The sequence below is a fragment of the Hemicordylus capensis genome, chromosome 7 (genome assembly GCF_027244095.1).
Source record: "Hemicordylus capensis ecotype Gifberg chromosome 7, rHemCap1.1.pri, whole genome shotgun sequence".
Taxonomy (NCBI): domain Eukaryota; kingdom Metazoa; phylum Chordata; class Lepidosauria; order Squamata; family Cordylidae; genus Hemicordylus; species Hemicordylus capensis.
Window position 1 is genome coordinate 9,187,927 of NC_069663.1, and position 25,132 is coordinate 9,213,058.

The 25,132-nt window shown below is 46.8% G+C and overlaps 1 long non-coding RNA gene across 1 annotated transcript in view; it reads right to left on the bottom strand.

The window, feature by feature from the left end:
• Positions 1-3,283: 3,283 nt before the first annotated feature.
• LOC128333334 (uncharacterized) overlaps positions 3,284-25,132 on the bottom strand; it is a 34,621-nt gene continuing 12,772 nt past the window's right edge. Inside the window, exon 3 of the long non-coding RNA XR_008310914.1 lies at positions 3,284-3,510. This is a non-coding gene — a long non-coding RNA (uncharacterized LOC128333334). The remainder of the gene's footprint in view (positions 3,511-25,132) is intronic.

Below are 25,132 nucleotides of genomic sequence, written 5' to 3' on the forward strand. Positions count from 1 at the left end.
CTCCCACACAATCACTTCCCCTGCATCCTAGATGACCCAAAATGGGAAGTGCACCCAGCGCCCAAACACTGTGCCCTCTAAGAGGGATTCCCAGATGTTGTTGACGAAGACACCCAGAATCCCCAGCTGCAATGGCTTTTCCTTGGGGATTATGGGAGTTGTAGGCAACAATATCTGGGAATCCCTCTGCAGCCCCAAAGCTGGAGTTTAACATTGTGAGAACCAGCCTTATGCCTCCTCCTTCTGTCTGTCATCCATGAGCATTTCACCATGACCAGGAGAGTTGGTCTAGGGAGGAGAGCTGGTCTTGTGGTAAAGGTAAAGTATGCCGTCAAGTCGGTGTCAACTCCTGGTGACCACAGAGCCATGTGGTTTTCTCTGGTAGAATACAGGAGGGGTTTGCCATTGCCATCAAGCATGAATTGACCCTTTGCAAAGCAGGATCCACCTTGGTTTGCATTTGAATGGGAAACTACATGTGTGAGCTCTGTAAGAGATTCCCCTTAAGGGATGGGGCCGCTCTGGGAAGAGTGCCTGCATGCTTGCATGGAGACGGTTTCAAGTTCCGTCCCTGGCATCTCCAGGTAGGGCTGAGAGGGATTCCTGCCTGCAACCTTGAAGAAGCCACTGCCAGCCTGTGTAGACCAGGCCTGCACAGCATAAGGCCCGGGGGCCGGATCAGGCCCACGGGGACTTTTCTGCCGGCCCCAGGGCAGGCCCAAAGTATTGTGGTGCTTGAGCTAAGGTGCAAAATGCTGCCTTGCCCCAGGGACGTGGTGGGGGTCGGCCCCCTTTCAAAACTGACCTTTGAAGGCGCTGAAAGTACATGGGGGACAAGGAAGAGGAAAGGTTGCTAGGAGCCTCCTCTTCCCTCCTCATGTTGTGGGTAACTAATACTTGCTTTCATTAATATTTTTAATGAGTAACTAATAATTGCTTTCATTAATATTTTTAATAATTAATTTTAATGTAATCATTAATGTGCTGAAAATTTACCTTGGCCCCTGCCTACCAAGTCATGGCTGGTTCTGGCCCACCAGGGTATTTGACTTGTGCACCCCTGGTGTAGACAATAATGAGCTCGATGGACCAATGGCCTGACTCGGTGGAAGGCACAACTTCCTATGTCCTACCATCCGTCCTGAGCACTTTGCATCTGTTTCTGAGGCGCTTCCAGATAGGCCCTAAATCTTCTCGCCTCCTCTCCACTGGATCAATCCATCTTGGCAATTGCTTGCAGCCCAACCAAAGGATGCTGTGTTATATTGTTTCCTTATTGCTTCCTAAAGATGGGATGAGGCATTCTGATTTCTAATGCCTGCCATGTGTAAGGGGCACAGCAAACACCAGGAAGGGAAAAATAATACAGAACTCATTCTCGCTCCCCCCCCCGCTCCCCGCCCGCGAGCTCCTGCTTGGCCAAAACAGTTGGACCACAATGAACGCTGGGAGATCAAGCCTAGAAATCTACAGGAATTAAGGACTTGGCGGCAGAAACGGCTCCTGCCTCCCTCACCCCATTAGAGCATAATGAGGTGATGAGAGCTCATGGATTTACATCTGCTCCCACACGAATACCCGCCCTCTGTCAAGCCCTCTGTCAAGCCGGCAGGGTGCCCTTAGGAAAACAGACTCACTGGCAGCCAATCAGGAACGGGCAAGCTGAGAGGCAGCAAATGAAGGGCACGGGGGAAAGCAGCACATTTTGCAGTGATGCACTCCAGCCCCCTCAAGGGCCGGCCGGTTCACTTGGGAGACCTAGGTGGTCGCTTAGGGCACCACTTCTTGAGGGGTGCCTAAGCAGTGCCAGAATAGAGCACTGCCAATTATTGTTTCTCTCCCTCCTGTTGCACAGTGGTGGAAGTATGTATGCTGTAACCCTGCCCCCTGCTCCCCAAAGGGCCTGCACATTTGGCACCTTTGCCCCTTGCCCCTCAGCCCCCAAGAAACAGCTAGTCTCATCAGCTGCATTCCCTCTCTTGAAGATGAATCGCCTGCCTCAGCATTCCTTTCCAAGAAGAAACGGTCTCAGGCTGGATTTCCAAATTAACAGTAGCATCTTTTCAGCTCTGAAGTCTTAGAGTTTTGCCCCCATAATAGACTGGGAACTCTCTCCCACTGGACCCTCAAATCAGCACTGACCCTGCAGATGAGCAGTCTGAGAGGCTCAAGTGAAAGCTGGGTCTCTGCACTTCTTGGCTGGGAGTGGGGGTGGGGAGATACTAAAGCCAAACCTTGCCCAGGGCTGGTCCTGCTGTAGAAAACGGCTTGTGCAAGGCATGGGGCACTGATGCTTGCAAAGGAGGACTTCCCAGTGGATCATGGCCCAAGTTGACTAATGAAAAGTGGGGAGGGGTTCCATTTGGATTTTCTGCTTCCATCACCAAAAGGGTTTTGCCTGGTCCTGATTGGGGAAAGGGGATCGATGCTTGGATTCCGCATAAAGAAGTTCTTTAATAGCTCTCCTGTATACCCACTGTGATATACTAGGCTTGTTCACACGATCGTTTGAATCTAGGTTTAATGTGGGTTACCGACATTAGCACGATGATGTAAAACCATGCCAAGGTGGGGATCTCGGGTCATAAGTCTTCTCAATATGGGCTCACACAATCACTTCAATGTTGGTAACCCACATTAAACCTAGATTCAGACAACTGTGTGAACAAGTCTACTGAGGTCTTGTCATAATTGGACTCAGTGTCCAACATGCAGACTCATGCTGTGCTCCTGCAGTGGTTGGGGTTTTTAGCTCAGTGGCACAGTATCTGCCTGCTTGCATGCAGAAGGTCCCAGGTTCACTCCCTGGCACCTGCATTTGGGAAAGACCTGAAACCGGCCTGAAACCTTACAGAGTGCTACCAATCCGTGCAAACCAGGGATTCCCATCCTGTGGTCCTCCAGATGTTGCTGAACTACAACTCCCATCAGCCCCAGCTAAAATCTATTATGTCTAGGGATGATGGGAGTTGTAGTTCAGCAACATCTGGAGGACCACAGGGTACAGGCAATACTGAGCTAGATGGAGCGATGGTCTGACTCGGGATAAGGCAGATTCTTATGTTCCTAAGGCCACTGCCTCACCTTTCTTCATGAAAGGGCCACTCTGGGGGCCCCACAGCTCATTTTTAAAGGCCCTCTTCCCCATTAAGCCCTTCTTATACACACAGGAGTTGGTTGAACTGGGATCCAGGAGGAGTGGGATACATGGCAGAGCAAGCCTGCAGGCACTAGAAAAGAACCAGACCGGGAACATCCACTTAATTGCTTTTATGCCCCGAGAGACAGACCCCTGATCCACCCTGAAGCCTCTGTGCATGGTGGGAGGGCTGCTGTGTTCACTCCCCACTGCAGCCCACTGCGAGCAGATCTGACATGCGGCAGCCATCTGTGAACCAGACTTGAGTGACAGAGGAGTCTCCATTATCATGATTGATCACCCCGATCTGCGGCTCTTCCTGCTTGTCCCTTTCCTTTTCCATTCGGAGAGACGGAGTTTGACATGCAAGCCTAAAAGGGGGGTGGGTGAGAATATAAGAAGTGATATTGTGAGGGTTTCCGCTTTCTGCGGCGAAAAAGCAAGGCAAGGATCCATTAAAAGGATGTTCTGCAGAGCGGGAATCCTGAGGTGGCGTGGTGAGTTACTGGAAGATTATAAAAAGAAACCTCAACTGGTGTGTGGCGAAGGCACACACACAACGGTGAGTCACGCCAAGAGGAGCGAGGCAAGGCACTGATTCTGAAAGCCTGCACATTATCTTGGAGGAACTTCAGGAGGGGCTCACTGGCGGCTCCAACAGTCACGTCTGACTGCCTTCGGAGCTGGAGGAAGCAGCACCCACTTCCTACTGAAACTGGCTCCCTGCCGTGCCTGCCAATGGGCGGGCACAGGGGATCATCCAGACCCGGAGCTTGGGCGAACCGCCCTCCCTCCCGGACTGCGATGTAGTGGCAAATTCAGAAGTGCGGGCACTCTCCATGACAGCCCCCATGGCCCTGCCCACCCCAATAGCCAGAGAAGAACATAGGGACATAGGAAGCTGCCATATGCTGAGTCAGACCCTTGGTCCATCTAGCTCAGTACTGTCTACCCAGACTGGCAGCGGCTTCTCCAAGGTTGCAGGCAGGAATCTCTCTCGGCCCCACCTTGGAGATGCTGCCAGGGAGGGAACTTGAAAGCTTCTGCTCTTCCCAGAGCAGCTTCATCCCCTGAGTGGAAGATCTTACAGCGCTCACACATCAAGTCTCCCCTTCATATGCAACCAGGGCGGAGCCTGCTTAGCTTGGGGGACAAGTCATGCTCACTACCACAAGACGAGAAGTACCGGCACTCCGTCCCTGTGCATCCCCCCCTCCACTACACCCCTGCTCATCCGTAGACCAGGGTGTCGAGATAGTTTTGGAATACAAGTTGCATCATCCCCAGCCACAATGGTCTAACAATGTGGATGATGGGAGTTGTAGTCCAACAAACAAGTTGGGAACTGATGGCTTACACTAAAGGGAGTTGTTTAAGAGAACGTCTTCTCCATCATCTTATTGATTGCTTGATTGATTGAATTTTTATATGTATACCACGCTCTTCTTCCAAGGAGCCCAGTGGTATACATGGTTATATTTCTCCTCACAATAACCCTGTGAGGTGGGTAGGTTAGGCTGAGAGAGAGAAGTGACTGGCCCAGAGTCACCCAGTGAGTTTCATGGCTGAATGGGGATTTGAACTCAGGTCTCCCTGGTCCTGGTCCAACACTAACCACTACACCAGAGTGGGCCCACCGTCTACTGAGATCATCTGGGGAGGTCCAGCTACCGTTGCCAGCAGTTCATCTAAGCAGGGTCTGCCCTGGTTGCATTTGAAAGGGAGACTTGATGTGTGAGCACTGTAAGATATTCCCCTTAGGGGGATGAAGCCGCTCTGGGAAGAGCAGAAGGTTCCAAGTTCCCTCCCTGGCAGCATCTCCAAGATTAGGGCTGAGGGAGATTCCTGCCTGCAACCTTGGAGAAGCCGCTGCCAGTCTGTGAAGACAATCCTGATCTAGATGGACCAATGGCCTGACTCAGTATATGATCGCCAACCACAGTGTCTAATAGTCAGGGATGATGGGAATTTTACAATAGCTGAAGTTGTGCAGCTGAAGTTGTGTACACATTCCTTTCTTTTGCAGCTCAGTCACCCTGTGGTCAAACAAGTCTGATAGGTTTTCGAAACCAATCTTCCCCAGCTTGTGAAACGGTTTCCCAAAGGCAAAGGTGGAATGAGTGTGAGCATATAGGCAGCAGCAACTCAACAGGCAGACTCAGTGGTAGGCAACCTTGGCTCCCGCTCTTGCTGAATGACAAATCTCCGAGTTCAAATCCCCATTCAGCCATGAGACTTGCTGGGTGACTCTGGGACAGTCCCTTCTCTCTCAGCCTAACCTACTTCACAGGGTTGTTGTGAGGAGAAACCTAAGTATGTAGATCACCGCTCTGGGCTCCTTGGAGGAAAAGCGGGATATAAAATTTAAATTAAAAAAACACAAAAAACTCCAGTCACAAAAAAATTGGCTGGAGGTGACAGGAGTTGCATTTCTCCACAGCTGGACAACCCTGCGGTGGAGCAATATAAATGACTGTCTCATGAATGAGACAGAGTAAGACAGGATTCTTTACTTCCATATGAACTGTTTTCGGTGGTATGGTTTGTGAATTGTATGTTTTTGATATTTAATTTTTTTAAAAATGTTAAAAAATATGACCGGATCACTCTTATATGCTAGAGTCACCAGTCTTAATCCCAATTATTGACTGTGTTTTGGACTTCATTCCATAAAATGGCAAACACAGTCTAGCTCAGAGCAATCTCTTTTTAGCACTTCAAACTCTTCCGGTGGGTGGGGGGAGAAAAGAGAAAACGCTATCATCTGACTTTGCTGCAAGAAAAAGCAGCAGCTACAAGTCCGCATAAATAAAAAGCAAAAGCGACTCTGTTAGCTCTGTGGGACAGCAGCAGTGTCATTGTCTGTTTTGGGTGTTTTGCAGTTTTTCTGCGTCACAGCCCCAAATCTGGAGTTTTCACTTGCAACTGTGTAGTGCCAAAGTTGTGGAAGAACCTAAAGAGAGCCCTGTCGGATTGGACCAAAGGAACATTGAGTTCAGCATCTTGTTCCCCTCAGTGGACAGTCAGGTGCATTTGGAAACTCCTCAAGCAAGGCACAAAGCACATAGGAACACAGGAAACTGCCATATGCTGAGTCAGACAATTGGTCCATCTAGCTTAGTACTGTCTACACTGACTGGCAGCAGCTCTCCAAAGGTTTCAGGCAGGAGTTTTTCCCAGCCCTACCTGCAGATGCTGCCAGGGATTCAATCTGGGTCCTTCTGCATGCAAACAGATGCTCTTCCACTGAGCTATATTCCCAACCTATATTCCTAAGGGGAATATTTTAAAGCAGACAACACTCACATGTAGTCACCCATCCAAATGTAGTCACCCATCCAAATGCAAACCAGAGCAGATCCTACTTAGCAAAGGGGACAATTTATGCTCACTATGGCAAGACCAGCACTCGTCCCTCCCCTGCTCCACAAGAACAACCCTCTCCTGCTGCTGTTCACAAGCAGCAGGGATTTCAAAGGAAGACTGCCTTTGGATTTGGAGGTTCCACTTCGCTTATCATGGCTAACTATTTGCTATTATTGCTACGGTTATGTGTATACATATTATTTTGTTCAACGTTCTGAAGTTTTTTTGTTTTGATTTTTATGTGCTTTAATGGTTATGTTGTTTATTGGTTTGGTTTTGTGAACTTCCCTGAGAATATTTGTCATGGGTCGGCTATATAAATAAAGTTGTTGCTGTTATTGGTGTTATTACTATTATAATTATTGTTATACCAGCTTCCACCAAAACTGTTTTCAAAGCAGTTTATACAGAAAAGGAATAATAAGGAGAAGATGGTTTCCTGTCTCAAAAGGATTCACAGTCAAAAAAGTAATAAAAGAATTCATGTGGACCAAGAATTGGATTAACCCATTCTTTATCCAGAATAACTTGCCCAGCTCACTCCCAATTTTTGCTAGCCTGCCAGCAGAAATCTCAGTTAAATCCTCCGAAAATGATTGTGTGCTGTGTGGGGTGCCCTACATGGCTAGCCAGTGCCAACCACCATGGCATACGAACATCTCCAGGTGAGCCACCTGGCATTTCTGCTCACAGATCGGAAATTGGGAGTGCACTAGATAAATTAACTGAGATATGCAGCAGATTTGCTCGATGCTTGGTCATGTGAACGCAATCAAGGTAGACACCAGGAATTGCCACCAGAGGGGTGCTGTGCTGCTGGGCCTACACAGGGTCAGTTGCTCCCTACCTGCTTAATATAAAGATAATCACCACTTTGAATGGAACTTTTTTGCCCAATTAGCAGGGGATAAGAAGATAAGAAGAGCCCTGCCAGATCAGACCAAGGTTGGAGTGGAGCAAGAAGTCCTGGGCTGCCTGTCTGACCCGGGGCCCTCTGCTTTCTTCTCCCCCCATCACACTTCTGTGTCTTTGCTGCAGAAGATACATTCTCAGGACACTCTTTCTTTCGCTCCTCTGAAAATAATATCACACACTCCCCCTCCATCACACACACACAGACATTTCCACATGCACACTTGCGCCAGCACACTCCCCTGACTCAGAAACATTTTCAGACACATATACCTACTACGACCATCTCATATATCTGTACAACAACAACACTAGCACTAGCCAGCCCGCCAGGGAGGGAGGAGGAGAGAGAGGCCTGATTTTCCTCACCACTCCTCTCCTGGAGAGGACTCCTTTGGAGCAGTCTTCCAATAGCCAGCAGCCTCCTCTTACTCAGGACCCCAGGGACACTAGTCCTACCTTGCTCAATTACAGCCGCACCTCTGCGTCCGGCATCATGTTTCCCACAGTGGTCAGCCAGATACCTCTGAGGAATGAAGGCAGCGACCTACTCCTGCTGTCTGCTGTGCTGAGAAGCGGTCCTGCCTCAATCTCACAGATGCCATACAACATGTTCTTAGGCAATCAGGGAACTATCCCCACTTTGGTCAGTCATATAGTTTTTGGGGTCACCTTTCCGGGGCGGACCCTCCATGAGGCAGGGGGAGATGCCTGCCTCAGGCACAGGAAGGGGGATAGGGCCATCCCACCATCTACTACCATCACTATGGCTGCCACCTCGCCACCCACTACCATTACCATGCATGCCACTACCATTTCCATGGGTGCCACCCAACTACCCACTACCGCTAGGCGAGGCTACAGCATCTGGGGCTCTTTACTTTGGAAAAGAGGCGACTAAGGGGAGAAATGATCAGGGTGTAGAAAATTATGCATGGAGTGGAGAGAGAGTGGGCAGAGAGGAATCTCTCTCCCTCTCTCACAACACTAGAACCAGGGGTCACCCCATGAAATTGAAGGTCAGGAAATTTAGGGCCGACAAGAGGAAGTTCTTTTTCACATGGCACATAATTAATCTATGGCATTCTTTGCCATGGGATGTGGTGGTGGCCACCAGCTTGGATGGCTTTAAAAGGGGCTTAGAAAGATTCATGGTGGACTGGTCTATCAATGGCTACTAGTCTGGTGGCTGTGGGCCACCTCCAACCTCAGAGGCATGATGCCTCTCAATACCAGTTGCAAAGGAGCAACAGTAGGAGAGAGGACATGCACAAACCTCTTGCCTGTGGGCTCCCCAGAGGCATCTGGTGGGCCATTGTGTGAAACAGGATGCTGGACTAGATAGGCTTCCTTGGGCCTGATTCAGCAGGGCTGTTCTTATGTTCTTATGCCACCATGGGTGCCACCTCACCATCCACTACCATCACCGTAGGTGCCACTACCATCACTATGGGTGCCACCCGACCTCCTACTACTGCCACCCTTCCTTGCCTCACTGGGGCACACTGTTCATTTCCACTTCCTTGCCCTGCTGGGGTGGAATTGTTCTTCTTATTGGAAGTGAAGGACTTCGCGCTGTCTCTATGACAGAGGGGGACAGACTAGTGAGTCAGAGGGCTAGAGAGGTCAAGACATTGGTCATCCCTTCTCTACTGCTCTGACACTATCCCTTTGATATGTAGATTGCTACTCTTAGGGACAAACTTCCTTCCTTCCTGCCTGGCCGCTTCCTCTTCTTCCCTTCCCTTCCTTCTCCCTTGCAACATGCAAGCTCCTCTCTCCCTGCACCATGTGTGCAGAGATGCATCCATGTGCATCCAGTTAGCTAGCTAGATTAGAGATCCTATCTCTCCACTTTACTACGGTATCTAGAATGGAGTTCACTAATAAATGCTCCTTATATTGATTTGAAACTATTAACTGGCTCCAAGTTATTTTGCTCTCAGCATACATGCATGCCTGGGCAGATTCCGCTGTGTTGTGCCTCTGTGCACTCTGCTATATTAGAAGGGTATCTCTTACCAGAGAGAATTCCCAACACTTCTCTCCCCCCCCCCCCAATTTGAGCTAGGAACTTCCCTGCCACCCACCACCCCTGCCTGGCTTGTGGGGGCATAGCCTGGAAGTGCTCACATCATGGCACCCCCGTGCCTCAGCAGCAAGGCTTGAGGACTTACCCACAGACGAGGGGAACATCATACCATCCTTCACCTCTGGCCCGGCCTCTGGTTGTTCTCCCCACAGCAACTAAGATTTGGAAGCACCCTGCTTCTAAAACAGGGGTGGGCAAACCTGGCCCTCCAGCTGTTGTTGAACTACAACTCCCATCATCCCCAGCCACAATAATGGGCACTGTAGTTCAACAGCAGCTGGAGGGCCAGCTTTGCCCACCTCTGCTCTAAAACTTAGCGCTAGCCATTGTGACTCTAAGGAATGGATTTCAGGCTGAAGGTTTAATTTTGAATCTGACGAAAGGCAGCTGAAGCAGCAATGCAACCCAGCAGAGGCCTACTCGGCTTCCTTAGGCGCAGGCCAGAGCCCAAAGCAGGCCAGCCGAAATGCACACCAAACAACCACAATGTCTAGAAAACAGTCAGTGTGAAACCAATGACTCATCGTCTCAGGGTGTAATTTCAGTTCATTTCAATGATATTTGCTTCTGAAACTGGTTAGGAAAAAGAAGAACAGCAAGTCTGATAGGGTTAGTCACAGTTGTTCCCAAGGGAAGGCTCGGGAAGGTCACGCAAATAGGTGAAGATGAGCAAGAAAGGGACCCAGGCAAAGTGATCCGATCTAGACTGGAACTATGCAGACGTCAGCGTCTGTGTGTACATGTGCGTCTTGACTCTTTGCTCTGGGTGCTTTCCTTTCAGCTATGACAGATACAAGACCAAAATCACACTAATAATGTCAATGCTGTTGTATGCTGAAGAGTGTAACTGCTATTTGGTGTTGCCTTTAGTGTGTGTGTGTGTGTGTGTGTGTAAGAGAGTGTATGTTGTTTAGCTTTTAATCTGTTTAATTTTAAATCTTAAATTTTAGGTTTAATTTTACCTGGTATGGTTTTTTTAATAGTGTTTAAACTGATATTACCATTGTCACTTGCTTTGGCAATTTGATTTTTAAATTGAAAAGTGAGCTATGAATATCCAAGTGAAAGAAAGAAAGAAAGAAAGAAAGAAAGAAAGAAAGAAAGAAAGAAAGAAAGAAAGAAAGAAAAGTTAATTGGTTTGTTCATACAGTTATTGTTTGGGTAGGAAACGCCTCCTACCCTAGATTAGGAACTGCACACACTTCTGTTTTGTGATTGACCATGAGTTAAAAACAAAGTTGGAGGCACCATCCATCACGGTGCTAAGCAGGATCTGGGTCAGATGGCTTTTTGTCCTACCTGGGTACAGCAGCTGGGAAGGAGGGAGTCCTCTCACCCAGCTGCTGCTGAGCACACGATCATGAACCAACTTTGTTTTTAACTCACAGATGATCAGAAAACAGAAACACGCACAGCTCCCAAGTGAAGGTAAGAGGCTTCTCTGACCCTAACAATAATCGTGTGAACGAGCCTAATGTGTTCTACAGGTGACTGGACTGGAGCCAAATTTCATGTGTAACAGAAGATCTCTGATCAGATTTTGGCCATTTTTTCTTTAGTTCAAAGAAGTGATGGAGAATTTTCTAATTCCCTGTGGGTCACAGGGAAGTGACACACAGGAAAGTGCTTTTACCCCTTTCTCCCGGCTGTTAGCCTGATCTGAACCCCTTCCAGGTGCAGTTGCAGGTGCTTTGATTTATTTATTAATATTTAAATTTATATACCGCCTTTCATTAGATAACCTCGGGTTATCTGCAAAACACCGCTGCAGCGCACCGGACTGCCACAAGGGGCAGCGACACGCAGAGTCGCAGCCCTGGCAGAACATGAGACACCAAGTGGGAATCCCATGAGATCGGTAAATGCTCCTGCCACCTAGCATCCTGCGCAACCCACCATGCGCCCACCATGCGCCCACCATGCGTCCCCCACTGCTGCTCAGTTGGCTGACGCGCATGCGTGGCAGCCATTTGATGGATCAGCATGGTGTGTTTTTGCTGTGCTGACCCTAACCCTAACCACACATGCGCATCAGCCAATTGAGCAGTGGAAGTAGGGTAAATGGTGGGTTGGCCATGTGGGATGCCTGGCAGCGGCAGTGGGAGTATTACCAACCATTAAAGGAATAACAACAACAACAATAATAATAAATATGCAAAAATATTATGGGTCTTCCGACTACAAACAGACAAACATCTGCCACACAATACACCAGATATAACTGTAGTCAAGAAGAAAGAAAAACAAGTCAAAATAATTGACATAGCAATACCAGGAGATATAGAAAAAATCACAAAATACAAAGATCTACAAATTGAAATTGAAAGGCTGTGGCAGAAAAAGACCCAAATAATCCCAGTAGTAATTGATGCCCTAGGTGCAATTCCAAAAGACCTTGAAGAGCACCTCAACACCATAGGGGCCACAGAAATCACCATCCGCCAATTACAAAAAGCAACTTTACTGGGAACAGCCTATATTCTGCAACAATATCTATAATAAAAACAAGAACAATATGGATAATAAAATCCAGCCATCCCAGGTCCTTAGGAAGGACTCGATGTCTGGATAAAACAAACCAGTCAGTAACACCTGTCTGACTGTTCAAACAAGAAACTATACGTGATCTTAGCTATTAGGTAATAGCAATCCCAGGGGATAGAGGAGCTGATGAGAAACAATTGGAGAAAATAACTAAATACAAGGACCTTCAGATTGAAACTGAGTGGCTCCGGGAAAAGAAAACAATAGTGGTGCCAATAGTTGTTGGTGCCCTTGGTGCAGTACCAAAAGAACTTGAACACCATCTCGACACCTTGGGCATCAATAAAATTACAACACATCAACTACAGAAGGCCACACTACTTGGGACAGCATGAATACTACGACGGTATCTTTAATTTTTCTTTCGTTATCCTGGACCCTTGGAAAGGGCCTGATAATTAAAGTACCAAATCCAGTCAATAACATCTGGTAGACTGTCTGTAAATAGCATCATCATCATCATCATCATCATCCTTTATTTGGCAGCCTGCCCATATCATTAAAAATTCCAATAAAAACACATAAAACATGACAAAGAAATTACAACAGAAAATACAATACAAAACATTTTTAAAAGTTTTTTTTAAAATCTTGTGTGAGCAGCAAGGTCTTCACCTGATGTCTAAAAGAACAAAGTGACAATGCTAGGCAAACCTTGGCAGGCAGGCTATTCCATAGATGGGGTGCCACCACCGAAAAGGCCCTCTCCCTAATAGCCACCCACCCACCTAGGCAGGGGCACTCAGAGCAGTGCCTCCAAACAAGATCTTAAGGTCCAAGCACTGCCCTAGCCTGTGAATTCTTAAAACACACCTCTTTGGGATGGAAGAGGCATACTGTTCCAGCTTTCAACCTACTGATGTGATCTCACCACAGGGGGTGGATATGCAGTACTTAAAACAACGCACAACACAGTCTATCTTAAGCAGGGCAAGCTAGGGTTGCATCATGGTGGGAAAAAGCGGCACTGACTTTCCAAAGAAATATATGGCTGCACATACCCTAAAGCAGTTTGTCTTATAAGATTTGTTCAGTGATTTGTACTAATAAATTTGACTGCTGTTAACTAATAGCATGACTAATTTCCTTAGGATAATACCGAGCTGTCAGTCCATAGGCTCCGGACCGAACATCTGTTTGCATTTAAATTCACGACAGGCTCAGTATTTAATAACAGTAATAACAATAACACATAACAAAGTCTATCTTAAACAGAGATAGAGTGAGAACCACTGTTGTATAATGATCAGAGTCCAACACAGCCAAAGAGAAAACAACCCTAAAAATAGGTACCAAAGGAAGTTAAAATATCACACAGTTAAAAGAATCACCAATTTATATCATTAAAAACCACAAACTGCCTTTTAAGTCCATCCAAACGACTCATATACCTATGTCTACATTAGTATTTACTTCAGCATAAATTCATTCATTAACTGGAACATACTGGATGGAAATTAATACATGAGCATTAAAAAAAAAATCCATACAAACTGCCAGACGTGTTTCAACTCTGAGGTCTTCTTTAGCGGCTGGTAGGAATACATCACAGATCTTCACAAGTTTTAGATGTCTGAGGCAACGAATGCTTTTTCATTCAAGTTATTTACATATTGGAAGATCATTAGCCAAGCTTTGAAAGAAGTTCTCACACTGATGAAGAGTTGGGATGTTTTTGAAGGTACTTCTAATACTTGTGAAGATCTGTGATGCATTCCTGCTAGTCATTAAAGACCATCTCAGGGCTGAAACACAGTTAGTACTTTATAGGGTAAAGTATAGGGCAGTACAAATGATCATAATTATTGTAGGAGAAGCCTCCTCTGATTACGATCATGTGAGCTGCCCCTATATGGGAGACAGATTTCCAGGGTTCCCAGCCCAAGCCTGGTGGTGATATCTGACACATCATGACAGAACCTGGGGCTGCAGGGGAAGCTTAAAATAAGTTCAAAGAGTGGAAAAATGCAATGGCTGTTTGCTCTAGATAAAATGTTCTTGCTTCATTTCTAAAAAACCCATTTCTGAACAGATGTCTTCAACAGGACCACACCAAGGGTCCTTCCAGAGGAAAATGAACTCTGCAGTTTTGAACGCTTCTGTGCAGGTTCAAAACAGGTTCTTTCTGACGGTATATGTGCCCCCATAGCCTTCCACGCTCCTTCCGATCAGGATCTGGCCACATGCTGATCGGAGATCTTGCGCTGTTTCTGTAGCACCACCTGCTGGCCAGCGCTTGCATTCTGAGAAGAACCAGCAGTTATCACAGAAGTAGTATTAAGAAGAGAACAAAATGTACATGCTGGCCAGCAGGTGGTGCTGTGAAAATAGTGAGAGGTCTCTGCTCAGCATGTGAGAAGAGAATAAAACCAGTGGGGTAGAGGTTAGAGTATTGGACTAGAACTTGGGGAGTCTCCAGTTCAAATCCCTGCTCAGCCATGAAACTCAATGGGTGACTCTGGGCCAGTCACTCATCTCTCAGCCTAACCTACCTCACAGGGTTGTTGTGGGGATAAACATAACCATGTAGACTGTTCTGGGCTCTTTGGAGGGAGAGTGGGATATTAATATAAAAACAAACAAATACATAAACAAATAAGATCCCAATAGGAAGGAGAGTGGAAAGCTATGGGAGAATGTGAACAATCAGTAAGAACCCGCTTAAATTTGCATAACTTATTGCCATCTGGAAGGACCCTAAGTTTGCACCACTTGTGATCCATAAACCTGAACACAACCCACCAGCTAGACAAAGTGGTCTGCCAGCTGCTTGTCCGCTCCCTGTTTTTGCAACTCCCCTATGTTTTAGGTTGGCAGCAAAAATCAGGGGTTCATTGAACCCTTGGTGGGCTGCCATTCATGGCCAGTGGGTTGCATTTGGTCTGGTGGCTCACACATGGTAGAAGTCTGAACTACATGACTGTGGACCAGCCCCTCAAGAATTTCCACCATTTAAAAAGTAGTGTTGTGCTCAGTGTCTTGAGCTTCCTGGGGCTGAAATATAAATAGAGATGAAGAGACACGCTTATGGTTTTTTCTTCATTTGGTGTGTGGTGTGGGCTGCTGGGTGGGGGTGGGAACGAACAACCTCAATGGACAAACTCCAGAAAATCTCAAGTGTTTCCTTGCTGAAGAGGTCGCCATGGAAGCGGATGAAATCTGTGGTTAGCCATTTGATCTTTGCTTGTAAGATCGTACTGGTGGGCCGCTGTTTTCCTTTGCCTCTTGCTTCAGGAACCCCAGAGGCATAACCTTCGCATTTCAATTAGGGTAACAAGGCAGTTAAAGGAGGTCTCTCTCTCTCTCTCTCTTTCCCCTGTCCTTACGGCAGCAGCAGACGGTCTCCGACATAAAGAGGCAGTTGTTTACAAGACATATCAAGATGGGGGCGGGTGGGGAAACTGTTCCTACTGAGGCAAGGAAATCAGCCAGGGCTGTGGGGAACACTGAGTGATCACAGGAACCGGGTACATTTCTGCACCTTTTCTCTCCGTGGCGGTGGTTTTGGTCACATAGGGTGGTCTCACAGTCTGGACGATTTAGTAGTTTAGAGCTTAAGTCAACAAGCGATTATTAGATTCCATGCCAATACTTGTTTAAAATTACTGAGGTCGGCATTTGGTAGGGTGGGAGGGTGGTAGGATTTTGCTTCTCAAAACATCCTTCAGGAGCTGGTGAGCTGCTGCGATCTGAAACCAATTTTGTATCTCTCTTTCCAGGTGGTCTCTCCTACAGTCGGAGTCAAGGGAGAAAGGGATTGCTCACCCTCGGGGTGCAGAACTCCAGGCGCTCAGTCACCAGTGGCCCCTAAAAAAGGCTGGATTCTGGATTCCTGAAAAGGACAGGAAGGGGATTTCTCCGCACAGGAAGCTGCTTTCTACCAAGTCAGGCCATTGGTCCATCCAGCTCAGTATTGTCTACACAGACTGGCAATGGCTTCTCCAAGGTTGCAGGCAGGAGTTTCTCTCAGCCCTATCTCGGAGGTGCTGCCAGGGAAGGAATCTTGGACCTTCTCCTAAGGGGAATATCTTACAGTGCTCACATGTAGTCTCCAATTCCAATGCAAATCAGGTCGGACCCTGCTTAGCAAAGGGGACAATTCATGCTTGCTACCACAAGACCCGCTCTCCTACCATGTGTACTGTGGGGTGTAGGACCAGGTTTCCACTTCTCCCTCTTCCTTCCTCAGCTCTTAAACCAGCAGCCTCTCACAGGAAGCGGGAGGTGTTTGCAAATCAGAGGTTATGATTTCCAGATAGTGCTCCTGACCTCCCAATGAAACACTCCGTGGAAAAAAGGGGGAGGAATACACCGGCAAGAACTGGACCTGTTATCTCATTAGCACACCCAGGTCTTTGCTTCTCCTCCTCTCAGGCTTCTGAAGGAAACCTTGTTTTTCCTGCGAGTTTTCTGAGAAAGTTAGAATGCCAGTGCACTTGTGGAAGTGCCTTATCAATCCTTTCTGCTGCTTTCCCTAGTAAATTTATTCTTGTAAGGAGATAATTTACTGGCAGTAGCTGATGATGGCTGAGGCTTTTGTGGGCTTCATCCTTAAGGCTTAGACACATCCATTGCTGCCACAATGCGTGGAGTTTCCAGTGTTTCCCTGTCCGATTCACTGAACCAGGAGCCATTGGAAATTACAATTCCCATGCACCCTAGAGGCATATTCAGGACTGTCCAAGAGGATCCGGTGCACAAGACCTTCACTAGCATCAGTTAACCCTCCCTGCTGCTGGTTCCCCCACCTTTGCAAAGGTTTGTTTGAGAAGATGGGGAAAGGGTCCAGACTTGGGTGGAATTGTAGAACCGGCTTGTAATGGAATCAGGGGGTGAACTCATTAGAAGTGTCCTCATCCCAAAATTCAGATGCATCATGATGAGTCACTGTTCTCCATCTATTTTTTTAATCTGCTGTATAACTCTTCTTTGTGGCTAATGTTCCTTAGCAGTTAGGAGCAGCGGCACAGAGAAAATTAGTCATGACAAAGAGAAAAGGAGAGAGAGATAGAGAGATGGGGAGATATGTAAAGATGGAGAGAGGCAGCTATTGGCTTCTCCCCACTGCCCCTGAGTGTGTGCTTTATGTCCCCTCCAGTTTTCTCTGCCTGTGGATAGGGGAGCCAGGGGTGGCCTAAGGTATTGCAGCATACTTTGTGAAGTGCCAAAGGTTACCTTGTCCCATGACCTTGGTGGGGCCCATCACCCTTTCGAACCCAGCCCTTGCAAGCTTTGCAAGTGGTATGGCAGGGTGCATCTTGCCACCCCACTGGAGTCCCAATAATCTGCTGCCTGAGGCAGCTGCCACACCTCGCCTCATGAAAGGGGAGCCTTTGGAATTCAGGTCTCCCTGGTCCTGGTCCAACACTCTAACCACTACACCACACTTCTCTCTGCTCATCTTGTCAATTCTTTAGCAAGAACCTGTCCTTGCTCCCCCCACTCTCAACCTCTGTTGTCAGATTTGGCTTCTTAAAAGCCAAATATTGGGTTATGGCCCATTTGACTCAAGAGTATACCCCTGAGGTTCTGGCCACCCTGCCAACCCCTAGTTAGCTTTTAAAGGACAGACAAGATAAGCAGTGATAAGTTTTTAATTGTAAATCGCCCTGAGCCATTTCGGAAGGGCGGTATAAAAATAGAATAAATAAATAAATAATAAGCAACTGGGCCAATGCAGAAAGGCCCCCAGAGGCTTCAGATAGGGCTGAGAAAGATTCCTGCCTGCAGCCTTGGAGAACCCGCTGCCAGTCTGTGTAGACAATACTGAGCTAGATAAACCAATGGTCTGACTCAGTATATGGCAGCTTGCAATGTTCCTATGGCTCTTGCTTCCCTGTATGTTTGCTACGATCCCTACCTCCAGCTTGCAATGCCTGTCCTTGAGGGAGCATCAGAATTCTCTATGGCTTACTCGTGTCTGCTTCTGATGCAATGTGCATAACATGCAACCAGGTTCCAAGAAAAATGGATGGATCAGCACATTACTAATGCAGGAGTAGAACTACTACATATGCTATGAAATGGGACATCAGATTGGCCGTTCCTGGCAGAATGGAGCAGCCTAGGCAGAGCAAGAAGGGATAGAACAAGGGTGTCCCATGGCTATTTTTGACCCACAACTCCCATCATCCCCAGTCACAGTGGCCCGTAGCCTCCCCCCACCAGTAGTCCAGGACAAGTTTCAACATGTACAATTTCTCCACGTACCATATTACCCTAAATCCAAGACTAGGTTTTTAACAAATGTCTTCATATTAGAAACTGGGGGGTCATCTTAAATCCAGAGTCGTTTTCGTTTTGGGTAAATGCAGGTATAACCTGGACAGTATTTATCCTGCATTTTAAGGGGATCATCTTAAATTCAGAGTCATCTTCTGAAGAGATGCAGGAGGAGAGCTGGTCTTGTGGTAGCAAGCACGACTTGTCCCGTTAGTTAAGCAGGGCCTGCCCTGGTTGCATATGAATGGGAGACTACATGTGTGAGCACTGGAAGATATTCCCCTCAGGGGAAGGAGCCGCTCTGGGAAGAGCAGAAGGTTCCAAGTTCCCTCCCTGGCAGCATCTCCAAGATTGGGCTGAGAGAGATTCCTGCCTGCAACCTTGGAGAAGCCGCTGCCAGTCTGTGAAGGCAATATTGAGCTAGATGGACCAATGGCCTGACTCAGTATATGGCAGCTTCCTTGCTCCTATGTTCAATTTGTGTAAATACAGGTGTCAAGCCTCAAACGGGCTGCTCGTGAGTAGGGCTCCCTTTTGTGGCCTCAGAGTCCTTGGTCTGGGCTGTCAGCACTCACCAGTCTCCTGAGCATGCCTGTCTCCCGAGCATGGTGGAACACAGGTAGGTCTGTGGGTGCCTGCTGCCAACTGCCCCCTTCAGGAGTCAATGGGCTCCTTCTCGTGGCAGCCCTCATCCTTGATTGACCCCTCATCACAGGCCAGGCCAGTCTTATATAGCCCCTGGCACGTGGGACAGCTCTCGTGAGATCGTGGGAGCTGGCCCTGCTCTCATGAATGGTGCCACCCATTCAGGTAGGACAAGCCCGCCGCTGTCCTTGTCCTCGCCCAGGTCGGGGACAGTGGGCCAGGCCTCCGACACCAGGTAATTCTGCTGATAAGATTATTTATTCAGTTTTCTGCCCCACCTTGCAATTCAGAAGGTTCCCCACAGCAGCCCATATAAAATGACAAAATACAATTACACTGTCTAGGCTGTTAAAATCATTCAAACACAATCTGAAATTAGAACCTTCTGCATATTGCCTCGTCCTCCTCTTTTTGTAATGGAAAGGGCCCTTGAAACAGCTCCTTCTCCCATCACTGCTCGTAGGCCAGTCGAAGGGTAACGGAATCAGGCATGTAACTTCTTTTTCAATGACTACAGTCATCACAAACAAATTTTCAGGTCCACTGGCAAGATAACGTCTTCTACTATAAGGCCATTTTTTAAATATAAAACTCTGAAATGTTATAGATAGTGTCTGAAACATGTAAAATACTTTGGCAACAGAATCAGAACGTTTGGATATCATTTCTTATTCTGTTACTGACATCTTTTGCATATTGTAGATACTACCTATAATATTTAAGGGTTTTTGTAAAAATATGGCTATATAGTAGCTGTTCTCTTGCCAGTAGGTATATATAATATCAGCTTGAAAATTTGCTTACGGATGCAGTCACTGAAAAAATGGTTAAGATATTTGATTCTGTTACCCTGGCTGGTATTGCCTGGTATTTGGATTCTTCTCTCCCATTCCCCACAATCCACTTCTGTTTGGAAGAGTCACTTGCACTCACTTTTTATACACAGACACTTTTGAACATCTATTCCTCCCTTCACACAGACAGCACCTTTGTGTAAAGTAAAGTAAAGTGTGCCGTCAAATCTGTTTCGACTCCTGGCACCCACAGAGCCCTGTGGTTTTCTTTGGTAGAATACAGGAGGAGTTGACCATTGCATCCTCCCGTACAGTATGAGATGATGCCTTTCAGCATCTTCCTATATTGCTGTTGCTCGATATAGATGTTTCCCATAGTCTGGGAAACATACCAGCGGGGATTTGAACCGACAGCCTTCTGCTTGTTAGTCAAGCATTTCCCTGCTGTAGAATGATCCAAATGTATATACAAATGATTTGTATAAAATGATCAGAAACACAGAATTTAACAAATATTGAGTAAGTGGATGGATGTTTTCTAGATTGGTTTATACACCTGTTACTGTTTACTCTTCTTAGCATGTGATTGGTCACTTAAAGAACAGAGGGTAGTTTTAGCGTCTTGATTGGGTGCTCAAAGAAAGAGGAAGCATGAGTTTCCCATTTCATCCTGGATAATGAGAGGCCTTTGTCCCAGTTCATTCAAGTTATTGCTGTTTTAATTTTAAAACAATTTTATTGTTTTTAAACATGTTTTTAGCCACTTGGGGAACTTATAGGCTGAAAAGTGGGGCATTCACTGAATGAATAAACATTCCCCAAATGAAGCAGGGGAAAGGCTAAGAGTTACCAGCCTTAAGTATTTGCATACAAGAATGAATTCAAAGTGGAATGTGACTGAAATGAAAAGTAACTTGGAATTCTAGCAGAAGTATGCAAATGTTTTTCAGTATTCTTGGAGTCGTCCCTAGGTTGTGCATCCAACAGATACATCATGTAACTTTTGAAAGAAACAAGGATCTCGTGCCTTAATATTCAACAAATGTTTTGCAAAATTTGGCACCCTTCCAAACTTCACCATATTTTTTTCCCTTTCCTGCCCCCTTCCCTTCATAAAATTATGTCTGAAACAAAGATGTTTATTGCATTTATGAGTTCCTATTCATATGGAACTTCAGTTCAAGATGTGATATTTCTCTCTCTCTCTCTCTCCCTTTTTCAATGGATGATCCTAGTTAAATCCCAGCATTTATTCATCTTGCTTGTGGAGGGGAAAATATAGATTAAAAAGAACGGAACAAATGTTTTTTATTTTCCTCTTCTTATTTTCTTGCCCTGCGTCTGCCTTTAATTAGCAGCACGGAGTACAAAGGCGATATTTATAGTGCCACCATCTTGCAGGAGATGGTATGAAGAGCCACCACATGCATTACTAAATAGTCTCCACTGTGCTTGGCTTCTTAGCAATGTTGAGGGGTGGGACCTACTTCCAGTTACACCTTTGCAAATCCTATAAATCCCATAATCTTTCATGAATGTTTACTGCTTGTTTTTATTATAAACAGCTTCAGGCATGGCTCCATGGAAAAGCAGCATAAACAGTTTTGTAAATAAATGCATACATACAGAAAACCCGACACGAGGTAAATGACTGCATCTCAGTACTGCACGCAGTGGTTTGAATGGGTCCAGTTCTCGATCTACAGTACTGGAATGCGATTGTGTATTTAATCGCTCCCAATTCAAAGATGCAGCAAAATACTAGCTGCCCTCAGTGGAAAATGCCTGTCGCATCTGTGTGTGAGTCACTGCTCTGGGCTAAATTTCTTTTAATCAGGGGGGGTCTGCTCCAAGCAGTGACTCATGCACAAACCCTTAGAGGAGGCTGCCTTTGGGCCTCTGCATGCCATTACGGTGGCCTCGGCTCTTTTATTTGGAAGGCAAGCCCAGATCAGTGACTCATGTAGAAGCACAGGGGATGGACTCTTCTAATTCTCACTCTGGGACTGAACTGGGAGGACCTAAAACCCACCTCTGATCCTCATCTGCAATGCAACATGCAACAATATATATGCCTGACTGAAGCTGAAATTAAGGCACTGATGAAGAATCAAATGTATAGACTCAGTGACTTTAGAACTGCAGCTATAGCAGATGGTGTGAAACACCATCGGTGTTTGGTGTACATCTTTCTGTGGTCCTGCCTTCCCAGGCATTGGTGGCTGTAGGCAGAATGCAAGTGGTAGATGTAGCAAAAGTAGGAGACACCCAAGGAAAGTGACTGTATTGCTGTTTCCTGCAGCTGCAGTGGAGAGATGGTCTTCTTATTTTATTTTCTTGTGGCCGCGGGCATCAATTGTCCCCTTTGCTAAGCAGGAGTCACCTTGGTTTGCATATGGATGGGTGACTAGAGGTGAACATTGTCTGTCGTAAGACAATGGAGAGAGATGAACATCTGTTTGGCATGCATGCATGCATGCATTCAATTTCTATGCCACCCTTCCAAAAATGGCTCAGGGTGGTTCACACAGAGAAATAATAAATAAATAAGTAAATATTTATGCAAATATTTATGTTCTACAAATGCAGTAGAACATCTGCTTGGTAGAACATCTGCTTGGCATGCAGAAGGTTCCAAGTTCCCTCCCTGGCAGCATCTCCAGTTAGGGCTGGGAGAGACTCCTGCCTGCAACCTTGGAGAAGCCGCTGCCAATCTGTGTAGACAATAGTGAGCTAGACGGACCAATGGTCTGACTTAGTTTAAGGCAGCGTCCCATGTACCTCTGTTCTTTCTTCCTGATTTCCTGGCCGTGCCTCCTAATAGTGCTCCACTGCTGGAAGTGAGGAAAACATTTTGGTGTTAAGGCAGAGAATCCAGCTGGTGCACCCATCAGGGGCATTAACAGCACTGGACCACCAGGGCATCTGCCCCGCATGAATTCTTTAGTGCCCCTGTCTTCCACGCTGCCTGACAAGTCGGCACACTGTTACTTTGGCAGCCTCAGCACTACACGGTTACTCTTGACATCGCCCTGCTGTCCACACCGTGCTCCATCGGCATTCTTTCCAGGCCCACCTCCCCACTCCAGCATATCTCCTTATGGGGCACTATGTGCACCCCCAGCTCTGGCAGAAAGTTCAGGGCTGGATCATGGCATGCCGAGGCCCTAAGTTATGTCAAGGTTAAAAGGCCCCAATTACAGAATGGGCCCACAGTCACTCCCCAGTGCATCACTCACCCTGCTGCTCATGGTTACAGCAGTGCTCTTCTGGAGAGGCGGACGCGGCCTGTAACCCTGATGGCGGGCGTGGGTCAAAACCAGGCCCTAGTCTAATAAAATTTCGATATAACTTGCAGTTATTTCTGCACACATTTATAAACTCAACATGATAAATTGTGCAGCCATATAAGTATATGTTTTTCTGTCTTGTCAGAGCAATCGTGCCAGTTTTAGAAACTTTCCCCCTTTCTCCTCTATTATTTACAACTTGATATTCATACTTTTTTGGTATTCAGAGGCCCCTCATAAGGGGAGGACCTAAGCAGTAGCTTGCTTAGCTCGCGCCTAAATCCGGCTCCAATAAGGTTCCTGCAGTGTCTGTATGTGATGCTGAAGAGAGGCATTGCAATGTATCCCCCTTCCATCCCCTTCTATCATCATGAAGCAAGCAGCCTCACGAGAAAGTGCGCTGAATTGTCGTTGCTGCCACCACTTAACAGCATGTGGGAGGCGGTTGTTAGCTTCTCTTCATATACCAGTTTCCCATTTGTGGGTTGGGCCTCAGGCCTTTTAAGTACTTAGCAACACCCCTGGCCCCATATAACAACAATCATATACCCATATTTACCCAAATACAAGACAACTCTGCATTTAAGACGAGCCCCTTAAAAAAAACAGAGATTAAATACAGGTATCTATATTTACCCAAAAGGAAGAGGACTCTGCATTTAAGATGACCCCCCTGATTTCTAATATCAAACAACCTGGGAGGAAATGAGTCATGGATTCAGGTAATTACAGTATTTATTCCTGCTTTTCCTCCAAGGAATTCAAGGTGGTGCGTATGACTCACTCATTTTAGCCTCACAACAACCCCTGGCTAACATCTTGACCAATGCAGCGAGGACACACTAGGAAAACGCATCTGTACTGTGGAAAGCTTTTCTGTCGCAGCCTTTTCTCCACAGTGGGAGAAAGTAAATTTTGATTATCTGTTCTGTCTCCAGAAGTGCCTTGGGTCACTTGAAAATATGTCCCCAAGGGCTGTGCAGCTCTCGAGGACATGTTTTGGGGTAACACAGGGCACTTCTGGAGGCAGAACAGATCATGAAAATTCACTCATCCCCAGTGCCCATGAGGGTGCAGCAATAGAGGGGAAGCATCTTCCTGGTACATCCCCACTGTCTTAGTCAGGATGACAGCCAATGACTTGGATCCCCTGCTAACTGATCAAAGAGGCACCTTTTTAAAACGGTGGTTTTCTTTATTGAGCAAGGGGAGAGAAACTGGTCCTATCCAACCCCAGCACAGCATCCCCCCGTGGCTGTTGCAGGAGTCTATCTTATGTTTCTTTTTAGATTGTGATGTCATGCTCCCATCCTCAGTTAGCAAGGAGGAAGAGGAAGCTGACAGTTCTCCAGCAGCTGCAGGGATACCTGAAGGGCAGAACCTGGCTTTCAGCCCACAGGAGATAACGGAGGCAGGTCTGGTTGAAGCTTCAGAGGCAGCAGAGACAGGGAGTGGAGTGCAGAACACTGAGGTAAACGGCGAAACTCCTCCACTGCCTCCTCACGAGAGAAGATTGATGAAACGTCGACAACAGGTGGAAGAACTCAGGAGAAGCAGACAGCTGCTCAACAAGCCAGATAAACCCTGAATCTGTGCCAGCTGGCTGAAGGTGGAGAGCAATTAAGCCAGGCTATAAATTAAGTCTGAAGGAACGCATCTCTTGGAGCCTGCTTAGCCGAGCCTCAGACTCAGAGGAACCCCAGCTTCGTGTTGGCCTCTAGAGACCCATGCTTTTTCTGCTTTTCTTCTGCTACCTGACCAAGTCCTGACTACTGTATCTAGCAGCAACGCCTCCCCTGGGAATGCCTTGTACCCCATTTGCTCTGGAACCGTGCAATCTGGTGAGCGAAGTGAGTTTGCGGGGGAGGCTGTCTGAACTTGATACTGTAATAAAGTGTTCTTGCGTATTTCTCTTGCAGACTGAAGAGGATTCCGAGGACCTTCCAGAGACCTTGATGGAGACTGTGACTTCGACGCCGGACAGACAGGCTCCTGACATGTGAGCCTTTTGGGGTCAGGGATCCATCTTTATTTATTTGTTTATATTTTTCTGGGTAAACCGCTTTGAGAACTTTTGTTGAATATGTTGAATATAAATAATCATAGTCATGACTGGCTCAAGATTACC